Raw genomic sequence first — 13,193 nt, forward strand, 5'->3', positions numbered from 1 at the left:
AATCGCACTGGCTAAATTTTGCGCGTCTGAAAGACGGGTGCAAACCAGCACGCGAATCAGTGCCAGCATAGTGCTGCAGGCAGAAAGAGAGGAAGCAGGGAGAACTTTTCCGCTCACGGAAATATTTTTCACATGCCAGCAAAAATTACCGCGACATATCGTCTTTTAGGAAATGCTTTCTCACAGTTTCTGCAAAATTAGCACATTAGAGGTCCGACATTGCTTTCTGTAGACTTATCGCAATAATTAGTTGTGTTGCAATGTCCTCCATAGTGACCTATTTTACATGCACACTACAGACATTTGACAATTGCTTTCAACACAGGTATGCTACAAAAAAAAATACTGAACAGCTTTACCAAGTAGATGGCTACAAAAAAATAAAAAAAATGTCTGTTTTATTGGACTTAATGCAGAAATGGATCATGAATTTGACAAAGCAGCGTTTCTTAATTAAAGCTTGTTCTCAATGATTGGAAACCATTGTTATTCAGCCAGGACTAGCGTGATATACACACCTGGTTAATCGGGAGAAATAATGATCTTGGGTTGTATCGACAATTCTCAGGCTTAAATTAGAGTTACTATTCGTTGGGGAAAACAATGGTTGACATTGACAAGAGCTGATTGATGCAAACAGGCAGAGGTGGGGGACTCAGGACACCTGACTTGACTCTAATCAGACTCCAGTTGCCAACTTTAGTAAGCCTCTAAATTAGCGGCTTCGCATTGGAGTTTGCATGTTACGACTCATCAAACACACTGAATAGCAAAACTGAGAATCACAGATTTTTAAGGTTTTCCGCTAATGGAATGGCAGAGATGGTCACAAAAAGCTCCGCAGGGCTGGCCGCTTGCGCGCCGCACGCGCACCGTTGCGCACCGCGCTAACGTCATCTAGACGCAGGAGGTCAAGGCAAACTCAGTGCAACAAGTTAGCAATGAAAGCATCAGTTAATTCTGTCCTTCCTTGGTCAACAAAAATGCACATATATGGATGGATAGCTAGCTAGATAGCTAACTAGATGGATAGATAATGCAGTAGTAGGGATGAGGTCTATTTTTACACCAAAGCGTGTGGCACTTGTATTCAGCGCACAGGTGAAGACCGAAATACCGATTAAGGGCAAATTCGTTTTGGTTTGCTATCGGTGGTCATCCAGAAACTTTTGATATGGATTGAGTAATGTTATGCATCAGACGTGCGTGGTATTCCTGCACATGTGCCATTCTTGGCTCTTTGTAATTTGCCGCACGTGGGAGGAAGATGCCTCACCCAGGCCTACAATTCTTTGCTTCATCTATAATTTCTCAAGTTGAGCAGAAACATATCAATAACAACCCAACAAGAGCTTTTTGAATCAATGAGCTCGACTCCAATATACTGTTTCATACATATACATATATATATACATATATATATACATATATATATATATATATATATATATATATATATATATATATAGATAGATAGATAGATAGATAGATAGATAGATAGATAGATAGATAGATAGATATTAAACTTGGCTGATGATGCTCCAGAAAAATTCATTGGGCATCCATTTACCTAAAATGGTTTTCAGCAAATAATGAGCGCCTGAACTTTGTTCCTTTACGTATAGCAACAGCGGCATTCCATTTGCTGCATAATACAATGGAAAAAATGAGTGCTTTGGTGACATCACAGTCACCATAATCATGATAAATAGGAGTGCCAGAAATAGCAGCAGAGGTTCAGCCGCATGCCCACAGACAGCCAAGGAGATTAGAATTTGTTTTATGGACACACTGCAGATAACATTAACATTATTACGTTCTTTGGAAGTGAGCCGGTAGGAGGACGAGGAGAGGAGCTGGAAGTGAGAGTGGAGGAAATAGGTGAGGGGGCAAATGAGAGTGGATGGCAAGAGAAACTCAAGGAGTGAAATAGAGCAGAATGAGCATGTGTGAATCCCAGAGAGAGAGGAGGAGGAAAAAGGACAAGTGAAAATCTATGATTTTTATATGTGATAGCAACACTTTTATTTTGAAGACAAAAAATATATACATCAGAGACCCTTGGTACCTTTGTAGATTTAAGTTAATTTTCATGCATTGGGGCACCCGATTAAAAAAAACAAAACATTCAAATTAAATAGAGGCTTTGTCACAACTGAATGTCATTACTATGAACAGTGTTTTTGAATTCCAAATAGATTTGGCCACGTGCCATCACAGCACTTACTGAGATTTCAAGCTGCATTTTTAGTCGGCAGTATTCACACCTACGTTCAAGTTGCCTATATTAAAGATTTTAGATTATTATTTTTTTCAACTTAAGTTTTTTTCATCTAGGTGCCCACGCCTTCAGCTGTAGGTTCCAGACTGTCTGCGACTGGAGGTCTGAAGTCAGGGATACCTATAATTCTCTATTTTCAAGAATAAGTGGACACTGACACCAGCTGTGATTTTCTCCATCGATCCAACGTGTAATAAAGAGAGGCTATGGTCAGATGCAAACGCTCAGCGTGTTGACAGTCGGACTATTAAGGGATCATCAACCCTAAGGCTTCTAAAAGCATTGAATGATCAACTAAGATTGAACAATTCTGTTTTGATATTTTTTTTTAAATGGGACAATGGGAGACTTCTGTTCATACGTTTAATATGAAAATAGTTTCACCCATTGACCGCCAGAGTGTGCGTACGTGGGTGGTTGCTGCAATGGTGGAACCCAGATGGTGAACTTCTCTGCGTTGTTGAAACACATTGCTGGATAAAAGTCCAAGCAGCCTATAAATAAACGTTGTGTTAATTTGGGTTTAACATGGACTGTTTTGTTAGGCAGTGCAGCTGTTCGGTTGCATGTGGGTTGTAATGCATATTTTGTCAGTGCTATAATTTACCTTATTCGCTCTGTGGTGTTGCTGACAAATCTTATACATTCTACATCATGTTAATATACACAACAACACAACACTTGTTTTCTATCTAGATTTGCATGCTCGTTGTCCTTATGAAGTCTTGACCTAAATGAAGTCCGTCATTGTAACTGACTTGAGTGGGCAAATGCTCACATTTAACGGTGACTGGCACTTTGGAGAGGTGTTCTCTTCACGGCTGTTTTAACTGTGAAAGGCAGTTGGCAGACAGGTTGCATGGCATTTTGTGGTTGAGCGGTTTGCGGATGTCACTGTTGTAGAATGTGTGGCCATGGTGGCGAGGAGTTTTTGGTATGCACAGGCGTATGTTATGGACAGCAAACGCACATGCATTTCACTCGTGCATTTTATTGACGGCATTTTGAATGCACAGGGATACCTTGACGAGGTCCTGAAGCCCATTGTTTACATTCATCCAAAGCATTCATGTCATGTTGCAACATGATAATGCACAGCACGCAATCCCTGGAAGCTGAAAACATCACTGTTCCTGCATGGCCAGCATACTCAATGGACATCCCGTCACCCATTGAGCATATTTGGGATGTTCTGGATCGGCGTAGACAGCAGTGTTTTCCTGGTTAGGCCAAAATGTGTTGCACTGCATTGGCTTCCGAAGCTGTTCCACCCTTCTATTCTGTAAAACATAAAAATGAAAAATCCTTAAAAAGAATTAATGGATCAATCTTGTTATTCAAGGTCCTTGGCAGTGTAGTTAACGTTATGTGGCGTGACATAATAAGTGTCCTAAAAAAAGTATACATCGTCTTTTGGCAAATTGACAAGTTGAATGTTGACCAGCCCTCACCCCTAATCCTCCTTTAAGCCATTTTCAAGGCCCACCCAGGTCATAAAGTTTCACTTCTGGTTCGACAGACCGGTGATTTCACACAATTGATGCACACACTCATATTGAGCAAATTGATGCACTTGTCATTCATTCTTTCCGTAGTGAATTGGCAATTCAAAAATGAAAAAGTGCCCCATTATTTGGTTTTGTGTTTATATATCTTAACACAAGAAAACAAAATGTCTAATTTTGACTTAAAATCCAAAATATGAAAAACAGGCCTAATGACTCAATTTGATTTGAATATTTATGGGGTCTAATTGATATTCCCCGGAGGTTTGATAAGAGCGTTCGTAAGCTATGTTAGCTGGTTAGCCTCCACGTTCTGGATGACAACCGTCCAATAACTTAAAGCGATTAATCGATCAGCAATATTCTGTTGAGGACAAACGTGTTTGAAACCTTATCGTAATCGACCTCATGTAATTCTGACTGGGACATACTACATCTTATTACTGCAGTCAGAACAAGATTGCGATTGTTTTCCTGTCCAGACTATTTGCCCGATGCTATACTGTCTTTCTGGGGTCACACGCCCCATCAAGGACAAAGACACATATACGGATACTCAAGGCTAATTGCATAATGTTTGAAAGACGTATGAAAATAATGCTTTTGTTTAAGTGATTGGCCCAGATGTGGTGTCACATTAATGAGTTGAAAGCAATGCAATTGCACATGCAAGGAATAGTGAAAGCAGCTCTCGTGTCTTCATCCTGAAGAACAAAATGATTTGCTCCTTCAAACAATACAGAATTCTTCATATTGGAATATGGCTGATGCAGTGATTGTGGTGACAAATGTATCTTTACTAATCCTTGTTACCAAAATTCTAGGTAACAATTAAATATTCAAATCAAAGTCAGTCCTGTGGCCGGTTTCCAGTATCGTATTTTTGATGAGCCAACAACAGTTATATGAAAAATTAACCTTTTTGTGTGTGTGTGTGTTGGATTTAAAAGCAAATGAAAAAATGAGTTCCTTTTTTTCCATTGGACAGTTGAAAATGGAAAGTATACAGATTCTAGCAGTTAACAATCAAAATATGTTGTATGATTGTGTACATAAAAGTGACAATGCGGAGATACTGTATGTATGTACATTAATGACTAGCTCGACAATCCCAAATATAAAGGCCGGTTGGCTATGAATTCCGACTGCATAAATGCACACTTTGTGTAAAATCATCTGACATTTCCAATGGGGGAGGCGGCAGTTGGAAGTTTTATGCAGTGGGAAAAGCATCGCTGTCTTGTCAAACACGTCCTCCGCACCGACAGCCACAGAGTTTTTGGCTCAACCCAGCGTGAGACCAAGTCTGTCTACATCAAATGAACCCACACACGAATGATGAATGGTAAGAGAACATTAAAATATGTATATGCTTCAAATGAGTAGCTAATGTTAGCGGGATTCATGCTGCTGTTGCAGTGACTGGCAAGGGGTGGTCCTCTTTCCTTGTGTTTCTTTTACTAAACAAAAGCAATAAACTAATCTGTAATACAATTAACTGTCTTTATTGTATGGCAGATTTTTACTCTATGTACATCACTTGGTATGCAATAATGATTGTTTTAAAGTGCTATATAAATAAAGTTCAGATGAGTTGAGTAAACAACATCAGATGTATGATACATAAATATTTTGGTCTTAAATTAGGCTTCTGGTAAAGTAAAGGCGAATGAACCGTGAATGAATATGAATGACACTTTATCTACTGTAACTAAAGTTGGTAACGTACTATACTCCTGCACTTGCAGTCTTTTAAGAATTCATTACAATAATCAACCCATTAAGGACGGGAGCGCATAATCGTGTTTCTACCATTAAAGCTGGGAGCGCTGTTGCGTGTTTGAAAATGTGTCTTCAAACGGGTTTTTAAAAATGGACAGAGAGGGGGCTTGCCTAACATTCAATGGAAGGTCATTCCAAAGGGAAGGACCAGCAACAGAGAAGGCTCCATCCCGTCTGAGGCTCCGCTTAGTCCTCGGCACCTTGAGCAGCGCCTGGTCCGCAGACCTGAGGCTCCGGGAAGGTGCGTAGGAGTGGAGGAGCTCTGAGAAGTACCCCGGGGCGAGGCCATTTAAAGATTTATAAACAAATAGAAGCATCTTAAAATGAACCCTAAAATAATCTCTGAGCCAGTGAAGGGAGGCCAGAATTGGCCTCTCATGAGCCAATAACACATATTAGTATCCTTAACGTGGTGTTTAAAAGTTCATTATTGCTGGATGTGAAGCTGAGACTTTTCTTTTTTCAATGGCAAAGCTCCAAATATATCCAGTAGATCAAAGAGGATCTTTTGTGAGGGGGCCCGAGGTTCTGTCTGCGGAAGTGTCCTGGACACTTGATGACATTGAGAAGCAAAGATCCTTCAACAGTGGCGCTGGAAAGAAAGAATCTGTCCAATGTATGCTTCCAGACAGATATTGGCATTCATGGCTTATCACAACCAACAATGGATGCACCAAATGTAAATTGGAAGCTGTTTGAGAAACTGTCTAGGAAGTTGGAAGAGGAGATTGGCTCCAAACCATGATCTACATGTGTACATGTATGCAATGTATTTAAAACTAGCAGCATCAAACCATCCTTACCTTGTTCTGCGCACAGCTGGCCATACAGCATTACTTCAGAGATCTGTGGGCAAAGGAAAAATGAAGGGACCTGCAGGATGAAGTGACCAACTCAAAAAATAAGTCCTCAAAGAGAGTACAGCAACTTTAAAAAGGTTTATGAACTGTTCTGTTTGTCAAATGTTGAACATGTTGAACATTTCTTATCGACAAGATAAACTGTATGCGAGCATTAAGACTGTTGGCGAATGTCTGGCGAATACCTTTTGCAACCTTTCACAATCACTGATGAAAAACCAACATCCGCTACGTGGACACACACTCACAAGCATTCGCCACTCGGGGTGATACCACCTATATAGTGATAAAACTGGAAGGGATTTACTTGTATGATCGCAAACAAACTCAAAGCTGTAATAAAGATATGACTAAAATAATATTGTCCTTGAAAGGACAATGATGGATTTAGTTGCTAGTTGTTGTTTGCAACTATAACACGACACATTAACGGGTGTTTAATAATTCCCCCCTTACAAGGTATCAGAAACATTAACAGCCTCAACAGAGTGCAGCTCTATTGCAAACTATTACTTTACCAAAATAATGCACTCTCTCTCTATAAATCAAATAGAAAATCAGCAACATCCAATAGAGAGAGTGTATTGGATGTTGCTGATTTTCTATTTGATATTTGCTACATTTTGCTAAACAGATTATTTTCTTTATAGATTAATCAACCGGCTGGATTATTCATACTATATGACAATCCGACATTTCAGAGGGCAATAAAATGCAAAAGCAGGTCATTAGTCACAGTGGTTGGCATTCTTCTGCCTTTCTGGCCCTCCCTTTTCCCGGTCTGAAACTAATGTTTGCCTTTTTCGATCTTGGCCTTAACTAGAATGAAAATCACAAAAATGTTCTTGTATGCATTTTATACAGGAAGGAAGACGCAATCTGTTGTGGGTGCTGGTCAACATCTCTGAATGCTAAATCCTGATCAAACGTGACATCAAGGTTTCTCAGTGTGCTAATGGAGGCGAGCGCAAAGCAGGAGAGCGCCTCTGCCATGAGAGAACTTGTCTCTTAGGTCCTGGCAGCCAAGGACTATAATTTTTGTCTTTTGTCTCAGTTTAGTTGTAAGAACTTGATTGCTTTAAGGCATACCTGATGTTTGGAGAACTTTTTGGTTGAACCAATTTTCATGAATAAATAAAGTTGTGTATCATTTTTAAAACAATCAAACTGCTCTTGGGATTTGATTTGGGTTGAATCATATACTAAGTTTTACTCAAAAAGAGTCTTAATTATGGATATTTACGAACTAAGTGATCTGATGAGTAGCAAATAAACTAGTTTATGGCAGTTCCGTTAATGTTGAAGGCTGCTAAAATCTAACACACTGATACACCAAACCAACGTCGGAGGTTGTTAAGCGTCGTTGTGTCTTTAAGCGCCGTCTGATTGGTGTAGTGGCCACCGACGTAGTGTCGTAACCCGTCTGTAAGCGTCTTGGGGGCGTTTACGTATGTTGAATCGGCGTCGCCAGTCGTGACATTTGGTCACTCAGATTGGCTGCTACGCGGAGCACCAACCTGAAGTGACAAAGGCGGGAAAACAATGACCACGCCTCCGCTGCCTTAATCTTCTTTCAAGTACAAGAGCGAGGGTTGACAATGTAAGTATTTCACAATACCGTGTCAAGAACGCAATGGTTTACTTCGCGTGGGAGTTCATCGTAAGCGAAGAATAGAGCCGAATGCATTGTTTACGTTGTGATAATCAGCCCCCGGCCAACATCTTTCCTGTTGGAGTTTTCTAACCACGAGAAATGGGGACTACCGCCGCCGATGGTATGGAAGGGTATTACATCTTATGCATGCGCAGAAGGTACTTTAATGGTCACCGTCGCTGTCTGTCGTTGCGGTGTGTTTTGCAAGCGTGACGTGCCGACAGCCGACCGGACGCCACAGGGGGTAAACGTCTGTCGCGGTTGGTGAACGTCGGTTTTGTGTATCAGGGCCTTAACATGACAAGTACAGAGGTAATACCTTAGTCAGAGCAGACAATGAGGTCATTAGTAACGTTGATTAGTGTTTGTCTCAGTATAATGATGCGTTGTAAATCCTGATTAAAAGACCTCAAATTTTGGAGAAAGAAATTGAAAGTTAGCAGCTGCTTTCGAGAGAATCTGCGACGGAAAATAAAGACTGGATGTCAGTTTATAATTGGCAAAAAAAAAATCTTGGCTCAAGAGTAACTTTTCTTTTTTCTAAAGAAGGCCACTTTTTGTTTAATTAACTGACTGTGGCCTGTCAATAAAGACATATTGATCACATTAAGGACAGGAGAGTCAACGAGCGGTAGGGCATCCTTAAGTAGATAAGCAGTGACTGGGTCGAACAAACAAATTAAGGGTTTTGAAACGGAATACTGTGGAGGCCCACGATGAAAGACTAATCGGACAAAAGCCTAGATTGGTCCTTTTAACTTCCTCCAGTGACACCACACTTGGTGCAATTGATGACAAGAGTTGATCATTTTTATTTAATAGTGTTGACAAGGAGATAACAGTTAGTCTCAGGTTCACCTGCACAATGTTCCAGGATCCAGTATAAAAAATGTATAGATGTAAATATGATCATGCTCCATTTTCATTTTTGACATGGACAACGGAAATCACATGGTTCTATTTCTTTTTACATTTTTCAAGGAATTTGAAGCCGGTGTAAGTCACTATTTTTTAGATGTTGCATTTCAATGACAAATTGCTGCCCTGCTGCCTCTCTCAATTCGTTAACACTTGACTCTAACAAAATCATGCATTTTTTCAGCCTTTCCAATATGAATCACAGAAAAACAGTTGCAAGGCAACACTGAAAACCTCTTAATACAAACCCCAAAATCAAGATCCGACATGTGAAAATGTCAGAGTCAAAAATCAAACACAACCTCGCCTGTCTTGCAAAGTCACTTTCTATGCATTTCTGACTTCAAGACCATTCCAATATTTCAACTGAGCTTTTAATGGCTCTGCTAAGAAACTATCCGTCGGTGTGTTTTTGAGAGCTTTGTGTCTCCATTGTACTCACTCACACTTTCCACCATCTCTTCCCTTGGCCTGCAGGGATCTTGGCATCACGTTGAGCCAATTGTGCCGCACTGCAGTGATCCAGAAAACCCACGCAGCCCAACATTCTGGCCTGTGTGACCTGGCAACCCGTGCAACAGCGGTGTTTGCAATCGATTGAGAGTTTTGTAGCCCCCAGTCAAGTCCCGTCTGGAAACGCTGCCCGCTGTGCCATTCAGAAGCCAAGAACACCAAGCTTGTTATTTTTCACTCGATTATATGGATGGCAAGAAATGTTGTTGGTTGTTGCCGGAGAGGAGTACTGACCTTAAATTAGGATCCATCTTGTTATTTCTAAAACCCTAGATTCTGGTGTTGCATCAATAGGCATAATTTGTTTGTGCACTTATTGCAGAAGAAGGAGCAGACTCAATGACGTTTCTTAAGGGAAGAATTTAAGAGAATAAGAAGCTGGGGATACGTGTTGTGTAGTTGTTTTGACACTGGGGTAGTGTTAGCTGTCCATGCTAGCCCCAAATTGCCTGGCTAGAACTACGGTTCCTTGGGAGCTCAAGTGCGCCTTGTAGTGGCTTGGCTCCCATTGACTCACATTCATCCATCTATTTTCTCTCAAATTCATCGCGTTCAAGTAATTGGAAGCTATGACGTATCCCAGCTGACTTCAAGAGAAAGATGGACAGTAACAGGGCACCGAAAGACACAAACAAATCAGTCAGCTAGTGACTCCCATTGATTAGGTGCTATGACATTGAGGCACGATTGATGCGCCACCGCTGTTTTCTACTACTGTACATTTACCACAGGTGCTGTTCTGTTTTTAAAATTAATATTCACCGGTGTTGATCGATTACAACATTGCCCCCCCCCCCCCCCCCCCCAAAAAAAATCATGAAAACAAATACATTATGATTGTAACTACAGCACCACCTAGCTCCCTCCCTGGCACTGCCGCTGGTCAATTGGAAGATACGTTGGTGCGCAGGTCCTACCTTTCATACATATTCTTCAATGTTTATGGACTATACCCCTATAAACCAGCCTTCATAAATTATTCAAAGCTCAAGCAGCAATGTCCAAACTGAGGTGGTCGGTATATGTCAGCACATCTTACTAGTTCTTCTCACTGCTATTGTGGCGCTGTGGTTGCCTTGTTGCATCGCTACAAGTGGCGTTAACCACGTGGTAAATGCACATATTTGTGGACCGTAGGTGGGCTCTTTCTGGCAAGTGCAGCACATTAACTCTAATGACTTAAGTCAATGGTAGTATATATTGAAGCAGGCTGGTAGCTGTGTCGCTCATTTCATTGTCACTTTTTGAGCTTGTGGTCTATTTTAAAACAGCCCCCCACCAATTCTTACTGCCGAGTCGGTAACAGAAAGCCCATGAATATCAGATGTAGCCCCCAGCTTCTGGAGTCCTACCAAGACTGTTGCGCGAGCAACACTTAAAGATCCTCTTCTTCCTCTTACTCACTCTGCTTTCTAACAGCATCTGTTTAACCCCCCCCTGCTGTAACAAGCACTTTTATGATCATCAAACAGATGTCAGGCACAGGCAGTATATGTGAGGTGTGTGAGTCCACCGGGAAGGTGAAAAGCACTTCTTTTCTGCAGCAAGTAGCAGTTCAAGGCCAACGCAATGCAGTAGTTAAGGTTTTGCCTTAATTCAGCTCCCCCAGTAACAAGAGTAATTTAGTTTTAATGGCTGCACTGGTGGCAGTGGTTTCATATGCTGTAGCGTGGCCCACTTTGAAGACAAGCGCTAGGCAATAGATTGGGCAGCTCTGGGCTCAGGTGGAGAGAGGACAAAGTAGAAGCACTTAGCGCATATTATCATCTCATACCATGTGTGCAATACTGACAGCGAACAGCCTCAAAGCTTTTCATGGTCCATTTGTCATGTCAACAGTTAATATTATGACTAACTTCTTACCGACCACAAGAACTGGGACTATCACAAATGATTGATTAGATTAACAATGTACAACATGTAGTAATTTAAGAAGTTGTTTTATTGTACTTGTGTTGTGCAGCAGAATCAGAATTGTATAATAGCACAGCAGTACAATCTCAAACCTGACACGTATTGATAGGTCCATCCATTAATCCTTGTTCTATTCCGTACTAGGCATCAGCCACTCACAGGAAGCATACTGTATAGACAAACAACCATTCATATTCACGCCTAAGGGCTATTTTAGAGTCTTCATTAATGAACCTAATATCAATAGATGTTTCATAATTTCCCCCTTTATAAGGTAACAGAATATGATGTACATCTGATGGACCCGCAGTTCTACATCACTGCAAAATATTACCACAGTAATGAATATATTGTTAACCCATTCACTGCCGTTGACGTATTTATTTGTCTTTTCACAGTCCAGCCATTCAACCCCACTAACTCATTTATATATTTTTTCAAATGTTTTCAAACGTTTGGGTAAAAGACGGTCTGAAAATGTCTGGCAGTGAATGAGTTAAAGGTGGATCTAAATAAAACATATTCTAGTCAAGAACATTTTGGGGTTGGCTTTCTCCTTTAAATCATACCTGAACGCCTTCCAAAGGCAGAAATTTGTCTAGAATCTATCTACCTATCTATGCTCTCTACTTATCTGTAGTGGATATAAAAAGTCTACACAGCCTTGTTGAAAGGCCAGATTTTTGTGATATGAACAAATGAGACCATTCTAAACCAGTTCTACTCATATTCCGCCATAAATGTTATCTGTAACCTGGAAGTCGAAATAAACAACTGAGGTAATGTGGTTGGTCAAGTACCCTCGTATAACGGCGTAACTCGTCTGTGTTCAGAATTATCCAATCCCATTCAAACACGCTAGACGGCTGTCATTTTTTAGGACCAGTCAGCAACCCAACCATAATGAATCCTTAATCCTTACTTTTGGGTCCCGACCCACCAGTTTAAAATCTCTGATCCATCCATCCATCCATGCACATATAGTGATACATTAAGTGCTAACAATTTAATGTGCAGCACTTAATTACAACAATTATGTGACACAATTGATCTTAATAAATGTTTCAGTTATCCTTGTCTGTTATGATATAGTATTAGAAACCATGGCCAATTGAATGGCAATATTTGACCTTACTTTTTACTTTTATTTCTAACTTTTTTTTTTTAATCCTGAAACTCTCATTGCCTTTCATTCCTCATCAATAATTCTGTCAAATTTTCATTGAGTTTTATTGAGTGTGTAGTGGTTAGAATGTATGCCTCAATATCGAGAGGTTCTGGGTTTGAATGTCAACTCAGACCTTCCTGTGTGGAAGTTTGCATTTTGTCAGTGTGCTTGTGTCGGTTTTCTCCAGATGAAAGCTGTTAAAAAGCTTTGTTCAAACATGTAGCAAACATTTCTAGCAAACATATTGTATTTACTTCAGTTGTTTCAGCGTATTTCTCTGGCTGTCAACAGCCTTCTCTCAGTTGCTTTAATTCAGTACTTTTTTTGTGTCTGTGTATGTGTGTGTGTGCTGTCATCACTAAGGCTGACATTTGTGTCTGGAGCCCTGCATGCTTAAAGCTGCATGCCAATGTGGATTCATGCAGCCAACCTTGACGATTGGTTTTGACAGACAGCAGCGTGAGATTGTTCATGTCTGTGCATAAAATAGAAAGAATGTGTGCCAGCCTGGTTTATTTTTCATGGTCACCTCATTCAAATCTAAATGTGTTAAGTTAGCCGATCTGAATAGACAGAACAGTCCAAATAAGAGTTTAGA

At 40.5% G+C, this 13,193-nt stretch overlaps 1 protein-coding gene and 1 long non-coding RNA gene across 2 annotated transcripts in view; one reads left to right on the forward strand and one right to left on the reverse strand.

Annotated features, from left to right (window-relative positions):
• Positions 1 to 13,193, forward strand: part of gabbr1b (gamma-aminobutyric acid (GABA) B receptor, 1b) — a 179,029-nt gene that overhangs the window by 78,198 nt on the left and 87,638 nt on the right. The window lies entirely within an intron of this gene.
• Positions 3,336 to 8,144, reverse strand: LOC147132605 (uncharacterized). Its single transcript, XR_015082100.1, has 3 exons — positions 8,047 to 8,144; positions 6,372 to 6,414; positions 3,336 to 3,561 (listed from the first exon to the last, which is right to left on the reverse strand). It is a non-coding gene; the product is annotated as an uncharacterized LOC147132605 (long non-coding RNA).

The sequence above is a fragment of the Filicampus tigris genome, chromosome 18 (assembly GCF_054856515.1).
Source record: "Filicampus tigris isolate MCC_2025a chromosome 18, RoL_Ftig_1.0, whole genome shotgun sequence".
Taxonomy (NCBI): Eukaryota; Metazoa; Chordata; class Actinopteri; order Syngnathiformes; family Syngnathidae; genus Filicampus; species Filicampus tigris.